Here is an 8,777-nt window from a genome sequence, read left to right as displayed (position 1 = left end):
ACTAGAAAAAAAATGTAGCACATTACATGAGACAGAAGAAGGGAACAGCAGCTGGAAGACAGAATGGTGGAAATCATTGCCAAGGAACAGGGTCTCTGTAACAGCCTAGATACATGAGAGGTGGGAGGGAGGTTCAAGAGGGAGGGGAAATGTGTACATCTATGGCAAATTCATGTTGATGTATGGCTGAAATCAAACCAATATTGTAAAGCAATTATTCTTTGATTAAAATAAATAAAGGATGAAAAGAAATGAGGGCTATCTAAGATTTCTGTGACAACATTAAATGTGTCAACATTTGAATTATAGGTGTCTCAGAAGGAGAGCCTAAGTACCTGAAGAAATATTTTCAGAAATAACAGACAAAAATGTCCCTAACATGGGAAAAGAAAGAGTAATCCCAGTCCAAGAAGTGCAGAGAGTCTCAGGCAGGATAAACACAAGGAGGATCATGATGAGACAGTGTTCAAACTAACAAAAATTAAAGACAAAGGAAAATATTAAAAGCAACAAGGGAAAATAAACAAATAAGATACAAAGGAACTCCCATAAATTTATCAACTGACTTTTCAGCAGAAAGTCTACAACAAAGATGGTATCGGCATGATATATTTAGTAAGATAAATGGAAAGAACTTAAAACAAAGAGTACTTTATACAACAAGGCTCTCATTCAGATTTTATGGAGAAGTCAAAAGCTTTACAGTCAAGAAAAAGCTAAAAGAATTTAACACCACCAAACCAGATTTGCAATAAATGCTAAAGGAAGTTATCTAGACAGAAAAAAATGTCACAACTAGAAACAAGAAAATTACAAATGGAAAAGCTCATTGGTAAAGGCAAGCAATAAAGATAGGAAATCATCTGCATACTAATATGTTATCAAAACTGGCAACCATGAGAAGAGGAGAGTGCAAAAGTAGGATACTGGAAATGCACTTGATATTGAGACCAATAAGTTGAATTGATCTTGTTTATGTATAGATTGCTATATCAAAACCTCAAGGTAACCACAAACCAGAATTCTTCAATACACACACACACACACACAAAAGAAAGTGGAATTCAAACACAATACTAAAGTTAGTCATCAAATCACAAGAGAAGAGAACAAAAGAGGAAGGAGAATAAAAAGACCAACCAAAAAGAAAGACATTATTTTTTCTAGAATGGTAATAAAAACATGCATGTCAACAATTACATTAAATGTATGGATTATATGTTTCAATCAAAAGATACAATCAAAAGACTGGTTGAATGAATACAAAAGCAATACCTTTATATATGTTGTCTACAAGATACCCTGGAGAAGTCAGTGGCACCCCACTCCAGTACTCTTGCCTGGAAAATCTCATGGACAGAGGAGCCTGGTGAGATGCAGTCCATGGGGTCGCTAAGAGTTGGACACGACTGAGGAACTTCACTTTCACTTTTCACTTTCATGCATTGGAGAAGAATATGGCAACCCACTCCAGTGTTCTTGCCTGGGGAAGTCCAGGGATGGTGGGAGCCTGGTGGGCTGCCGTCTATGGGGTCACACAGAGTCAGACACAACTGAAGTGACTTAGCAGCAGCAGCACAAGATAAACACTTCAGATCTAGGGACATATACAGACTGAAAGTAAAGGAATGGAAAAAGGTGTTCCATGCCAATAGAAACCAAAGGAAAGCTGGAGAGTAGCAATCAGTTCAGTTCAGTCACTCAGTTGTGTCTGACTCTTTGTGACCTCATGGACTGCAGCACACCAAGCTTCCCTGTCCATCATCAACTCCTGGAGCCTGCTCAAACTCATGTCCAGATTAGCAATACTCATATTTAAAAAAAAAAAACAACTTTAAAATAAAGACTGTTAAAATAGACAAAGAATAAAACTGCATACTGATTGAAGGAACAACCCAAGAATTTATAACAATTGTATATATATATATATATATATATATATATATATATATATGTCCAAAATAGAGCCACCTCAATATATGACAAATACTAACAGTCATAAATGAAAAAAACTGAAAGTAATGAAATAATACTGGAAGGCATTCACATCACAATTGCATCCATGGAGAGATCCTCCAGACAAAAAAAGCAATAAAGAAACTGAGGCTTTAAATACCATATTAGATCAGATGGAATTAACTGACATTTGAAGATCATTCCATCAGAAAGCAGCAGAACACACATTCTTGTCAAGCTCACGTGAAACATTCTCCAGAATTGATCACATACTGGACAACAAATTAAAACTCAGTAAATTCAGGAAAATTTAAATCATATCAAACATCTTTTCTGACCACAATGCATTAAGATTATAAATCAACTACAAGAAAAAAATAAAGACTAAAACACAAAAATGTGGAGGCTAAACAGTATGCTGTTAAACAACCAATGGACCACTGAAGAAATAAAAAAGGAAATTAAAAAATACCTAGAGACAAATAAAAATGAAAACACAATGATCCAAAACCTATGAAACAGAGTAAAGGCAGTTCTAAGAGAGAAGTTTATAGAAATACCATCATAGCCTAGAAACAAGATAAATCCCAAATAAACAGCATAACCTGTCATCTAAAGTAACTAGAGAAAGAATAATCATAGCCTACAGTGAGTAGAAAAAAAGAAGTCAAAAGCCAGAGCAGGAATAAATGAAATAGGAAAAAAAAAAAAAAAACAGTACCAAAGGTCAATGAAAGCAAAAGCTGGTTCTTTGAAAAGATACACAAAATTTATAACTGTTTAGTAAGAAGAGAGAAGAGAAAGAACTCAATTCAACAAAATTAGAAATGAAAAAAATAATTACATCACAGAAATACAAAAGATTATGAGACAACAACAAGCAACAATACACCAATAAAATAAACAACCTAGAAGAAATGGATGATTTCTTATAAAGGTGCAACCTTCCAAGTCACAACCAAGAGGAAACAGAAAATAAGAACAGACTAATCACAAGTACTGATATTGAAACTGGGAATAAAAAATACCATTAAACCAAAGTCCAGGACCAGATGCTTCATAAGGTTATTCTGTCAAACATTTACAGGAGATGTGAGATGTATCCTGATGAAAGTCTTCCAAAAATCTGCAGAAGAATAACTCCCAAACTGATTCTATGAGGCCATGTTTAACCTGATAGCAAATCCAGAGATAATCACACACAAAAAAGAAAATTAGAAACCAATGTAACTGATGAATATAAACACAAAAAAACCTTAACAAAACTATCAAATTGAGTCCAACAACACATTAAAATGATTATACACCATGATCAATTGAGATTTATCTCAGGGATGCAAGGGTTTTACAATATCTGCAAATCAAACAAAATGATACACCACATCAATAAATTGAAGAATAAAAACTATATGATCATATCAATAGGTGCAGAAAAAGTTTTGACAAAATGCAAACCCATGTACGACAAAAACTCTAAAAAATGGGCATAAATGGAACCTACCTCAACAGAATAAAGGCCATATATGGCAAACCCATAGGAAACATCATTCTTATTTGTGAAAATGAAAGCACTTCATCTAAGATCAAGAATAATACAAGGATGTCCACTCTCACCACTTTTATTCAACATAGGTTTGGAAGTCCTAGCCATCACAGTCAGAAGAAAAACAAGTAAAAGGAATTCAAATTGGAAAATAAGTGGTAAAACTATCACTGTTTTCCAATGACATGATCAGTTCAGTTCAGTCACTCAGTCATGTACGACTCTTTGTGACCCCATGGACTGCAGCATGCCAGGTTTCTCTGTCCATCACCAATTCTTGGAGCTAGCTCAAGCTCATGTCCATCAACTTGGTGATGTCATCCAACCATCTCAACCTCTGTCATCCCCTTCTTCTCCTCTTTTCAATCTCTCCCAGCATCAAGGTATTTTCCAAGGAAACAGTTCTTTGCATCAGGTGGCCAAAGTATTGGAGCTTTGGCTTCAGAATTAGTCCTTCCAATTAATATTTAGGGTTAATTTCCTTTACAGTAGACTGGTTTGAACTTCTTTCTGTCCAAGAGATTCTCAGGAGTCTTATCCAACACCACAGCTAAAGAGCATCAATTCTTTGGAACTCAGCTTTCATTATGGTCCAACTCTCACACTTCTACTACCGGAAAAACCAAAGTTTTGACAAGACAGAACTTGTTGGAAAAGTAATGCCTCTGCTTTTCAATATTCTGTCTAGGTTAATCATTGCTTTTCTTCAAAAGAGCAAGCATTTTTAAATTTCATGGCTGCAGTCACCATCTGCAGTGATTTTGGAGCCCAAGAAAATAAAGTTACTGTTTCCATTGTTTCCCCATTTATTTGCCATGAAGTGATGGGACCAGATGTCAAGATCTGAATGATGAATTTTCAGCCAGCTTTTCCATTCTTCTCTTTCACTTTCATCAAGAGGCTTTTTAGTTCTTTGCTTTCTGCCATAAGGATGGTGTTAGCTGCATCTCTGAAGTTATTGATGTTTCTCCCAGCAATCATGATTCCAGCTGTGCTTCATCCAGTCCTGCATTTCACATGATGTACTCTGCATATAAGTTAAATAAGCAGGGTGACAATATACAACCTTGATGTATTCTTCTCCCAATTTTGAACCCATCCACTGTTTCATGTCCAATTCTAACTGTTGTTTTTTGACCTGCATACAGGTTTATCAGGAGGCAGGTAAGGGAGTCTGTTATTCCCATCTCTTGAAAATTTTTTCCACAGTCTGTTGTGATCCACACAGTCAAAGGCTTTTGTGTATTCAATGAAGCACAAGTATACGTTTTTCTGGATTTCTCTGGCTTTTTCTATGATCCAACAGATGTTGGTAATTTGATTCCTCTGCCTTTTCTAAATCCAGCTTGAACATCTGGCAGTTCTTGGTTCACGTACTGTTGAAGCCTACCTTGCGAACTTTTGAGCGTTACTTTGCTAGTGTGAGATGAATGCAATTATGTGGTAGTTTGAACAACCTTTGTCATTGCCTTTCATGGGGGTTGGAATGAAAAATGACCTTTTCCATTCCTATGGCTCCTGCTAAGTTTTCCAAATTTGTTGGCATATTGAGTGCAGCACTTTCACAGCATCATCTTTTAGGGTTTTAAGTAGTTCAACTGGAATTCCATCACCTCTACTAGCTTTGTTCATAGTGATGCTTCCTAAGGGCCACTTGACTTCACATTCCATGATGTCTGGCTCTAGGTGAGTGATCACACCTCTGAGGTTATCTGAGTCATTAAGATTTTTTTTTTTTATAGTTCTTCTATGTATTCTTGCCAGCTTTTCTTAATATCTTCTGCTTCTGTTAGGTCCATACCATTTCTGTCCTTTATTGGACAGATGACATGATAGTATACATATACAATCTTAATGATGCCACCAGAAAAAATATGAGAGCACATTAATGAATTTGTTTATATTGCAGGGTACAAAATTAATGCATAATAATATTATGCATTCCTATATGCTAATAACAAAAGATCAGAAAGTGAAATTAAGCAAACTATTCAATTTAAAGTTTCATCAAAAATGAAATTTCTAGGAATAAATCTACCTAAGGTAACAAAAAAATCCGTATGCAGAAAACTATAGGATATGGATGAAAGAAATTAAAGATGATAATAACAGATGGAGATATACATCATGTTCTTGGATTGGAAGAATCAAGTTTGTCAAAATGAATACATTACCCAGAGCAATCTACAATGCAATCTCTAGCATATCATCAATGGCATTTTGCACAGAATTAGAACAAAAAAAAAATACAATTTGTGTGGAAACACAAAAGACCAAAAATAGCCAAATGAAACTTGAGAAAGAAAAGCAGACTGAAAGAATCAGGCTTCTTGACTTTAGACTATACTACAAAGGTACAATTATTAAAATAACATGGTACTATCACAAAAAAATGGAAACATAGATCAGTGGAACAAGATAGAAATTGTAGAGATAACCTCGAGTACCTATGAACATTTAATCTAAGACAAGGAGGCAATAATGTACAATGGAGAAAAGACAGTCTCTTCAGTAAGTGCTGTTAGAATAAATGGACAGCTACACACAAAAACTAATGAAATTAAAATAGTCTCCAATACCAATCACAAAAGTAAACTTAAGTTGGGTTAAAAACCTACATGTAAGGCAGCATACTATAAGATTCTTATGGGAAAATAATGGCAGATCACTGTGGCTTAAACCACAGTAAGATCTTTTTGATCCACCTCATAGAGTAATAAAAAATAAAAATAAACAAATGGAACCTATTTGAACTTAAAAATTTTGCACAGCAAATTAAACCATTTGCATAATAGAAAGACAACTCTGAATGGGAGAAACAATTTGCAAATGAAACAATTAACAATGAGTTAATCACCAAAGTATACAAATGGCCCATGTAGCTCAATAAACAACAACAACAACAACAACCAACCTGATCAAAAAATGGGCAAAAGATGTAAATATACATTTTCCAAAGAAGACGTATAGATAGCTAAAAAGCATATGTGAAGATTTTTACTTTCAGTAATAGAGAAATGCAAATCAAAAACTGCAATGAGGTATCTATCACCTAACATCAGTAAGAATGGCCATCACCATAATATTTACCAAAAAAAAAAAAAATTCTAAGAGAATCTGGAGAAAGGGCACTGTCTTATGCTGTGGGTGTGAATGTAAATTGGTACAGCCACTGTGGAGAACAGTATGAAGGTGCCTTAGAAAACTAAATGTAGAGCTGCCATTTGATCTAGCAACTGGGTATTTATCTGGATAAAACCGTAATTCAAAAAGATACATGCACACCAGCCTCCTGATGCTTACCACAGGCTATGTTCTTACACTGTATAGAAAGAGAAGGCAGAGTAAACCCACCTCATATACACCTCAGGCCAGGAAGGCCCTGTGCCTTGTCTATATTGTGATTGGGAGGACATGGAGCAGAGGGAAAGAAAAGAAAAGAAAAAAAAAAAGGATACCTGCACCCCAAAGTTCATTGCTGTACTATTGACAACAGCTAGCACATGGAAGCAACCTAAATGTCCATCAACAAATGAATAGACAAAGACAATTTGGTACATATTTGGAATGAAATATTACTTAACTTTAAACAAGAATGAAATAATACCATTTGTAGTAACACAGACGGGCCTAGAGATTGTCTTGCTGTGTGAAATCAGACAGTTCAGTTAAGTCATTCAGTCATGTCTGACTCTTTGCGACATCATGGACTGCACAATGCCAGGCCTCCCTGTCCATCACCAACTCCTGGAGATTACTCAAACTCATGTCCATTGAGTAGATGATGTCATCCAACAATCTCATCCTCTGTGGGCCATTTCTCCTCCCTCCTTCAATCTTTCCCAGCATCAGAGTCTTTTCCAGTGAGTCATATCTTCACATCAGTGGCCAAAGTACTGGATTTTCAGCTTAAGCATCAGTCCTTCCAATGAATATTCAGGACTGACTTCCTTTAGGATGGACTGGATAGATCTCCTTGTTGCCCACGGGACTCTCAAGAATCTTCTTCAACACCACAGTTCAAAAGCATCAATTCTTCAGTGCTCACCTTTCTTTATAGTCAAATTCTCACATCTATACAAGACTACTGGAAAAACCATAGCTTTGAATAAATGGACCTTTGTTGACAAAGTCATGTCTCTGCTTTTTAATATGCTGTCTAGGTTGGTCATAAATTTTCTTCCAAGGAGCAAGCATCTTTTAATTTCATGGCTGTAGTCACCACCTGCAGTGATTTTGGAGCCCCCCCAAAATAAAGTCTGTCATTGTTTCCACTGTTTCCCCATCTCTTTGCAATGAAGTGATGGGACTCGATGCCATGATCTTCGTTTTCTGAATGTTGAGCTTTAAGCCAACATTTTCACTCTCCTCTTTCACTTTCATCAAGAGGCTGTTTAGTTCTTCTTTGCTTTCTGCCATAAAGGACGTGCCATATTCATATCTGAGGTTATTGAGATTTCTCCCAGCAATCTCGATTCCAGCTTGTGGCTCAACCAGTCCAGCATTTCTCATGATGTACTCTGCATACAAGTTAAATAAGCAGGGTGACAATATAAATTGCCTTGAAATACTCCTTTCCTGATTTGGAACCAGTCTGTTCTTCGTTACCCAGTTCTAACTGTTGCTTCTTGACCTGCATACAGATTATCAAGAGGCAGATCAGGTGGCTTTGACATAGTCAATAAAACAGAAATTGATGTTTTTCTGGAATTTTTTTCTTTTTTGGTGGTACAACAGATGTAGGCAATTTGATCTCTGGTTCCTCTGTTTTTTAAAATCCAGCTTGAACATCTGGAAGTTCATGTTGAAGCCTGGCTTGGAGAATTTTGAGTATTACTTTGCTAGCATGTGAGATTACTGCAATTGTGCAGTAGTTTGAGTATTCTTTGATATTGCCTTTCTTTGGGATTGGAATGAAAACTGACCTTTTCCAGTTCTGTGGCCACTGCTGAGTTTTCCATATTTGCTGGCATATAGAATGCAGCACTTTCAAAGCATCAACTTTTAGGATTTTAAATAGCTCAACTGGAAGTCCACTAGCTTTGTTCATAGTGATGCTTCCTAATGCCCACTTGACTTTGCATTCCAGGATGTCTGGCTCTATGTGAATGATCACACCATTGTGATTATCTGGGTTGTGAAGATCTTTTTTGTATAGTTCTTCGGTGTATTCTTGACAACTCTTCTTAATATCTCCTGCTTCTGTTAGGTCCATACCATTTCTGTCCTTTATTGTGCCCATCTTTGCATGAAAATTTACTTTGGTATCTCCTATTTT

General features: G+C 36.1%; 1 non-coding gene across 1 annotated transcript; it reads left to right on the top strand.

Annotated features, from left to right (window-relative positions):
• The first annotated feature begins 6,785 nt into the window (after window positions 1–6,785).
• LOC120882698 lies at window positions 6,786–6,917 on the top strand. The gene has a single exon (XR_005725558.1). It is a non-coding gene; the product is annotated as a small nucleolar RNA SNORA51 (small nucleolar RNA).
• Window positions 6,918–8,777: the final 1,860 nt, after the last annotated feature.

The sequence above is a fragment of the Oryx dammah genome, unplaced genomic scaffold, assembly GCF_014754425.2.
Source record: "Oryx dammah isolate SB20612 unplaced genomic scaffold, SCBI_Odam_1.1 HiC_scaffold_23, whole genome shotgun sequence".
Taxonomy (NCBI): Eukaryota; Metazoa; Chordata; class Mammalia; order Artiodactyla; family Bovidae; genus Oryx; species Oryx dammah.
The sequence above is the reverse complement of the archived record's forward strand: the minus strand, read 5'-3'. Positions and strand labels throughout refer to the sequence as shown.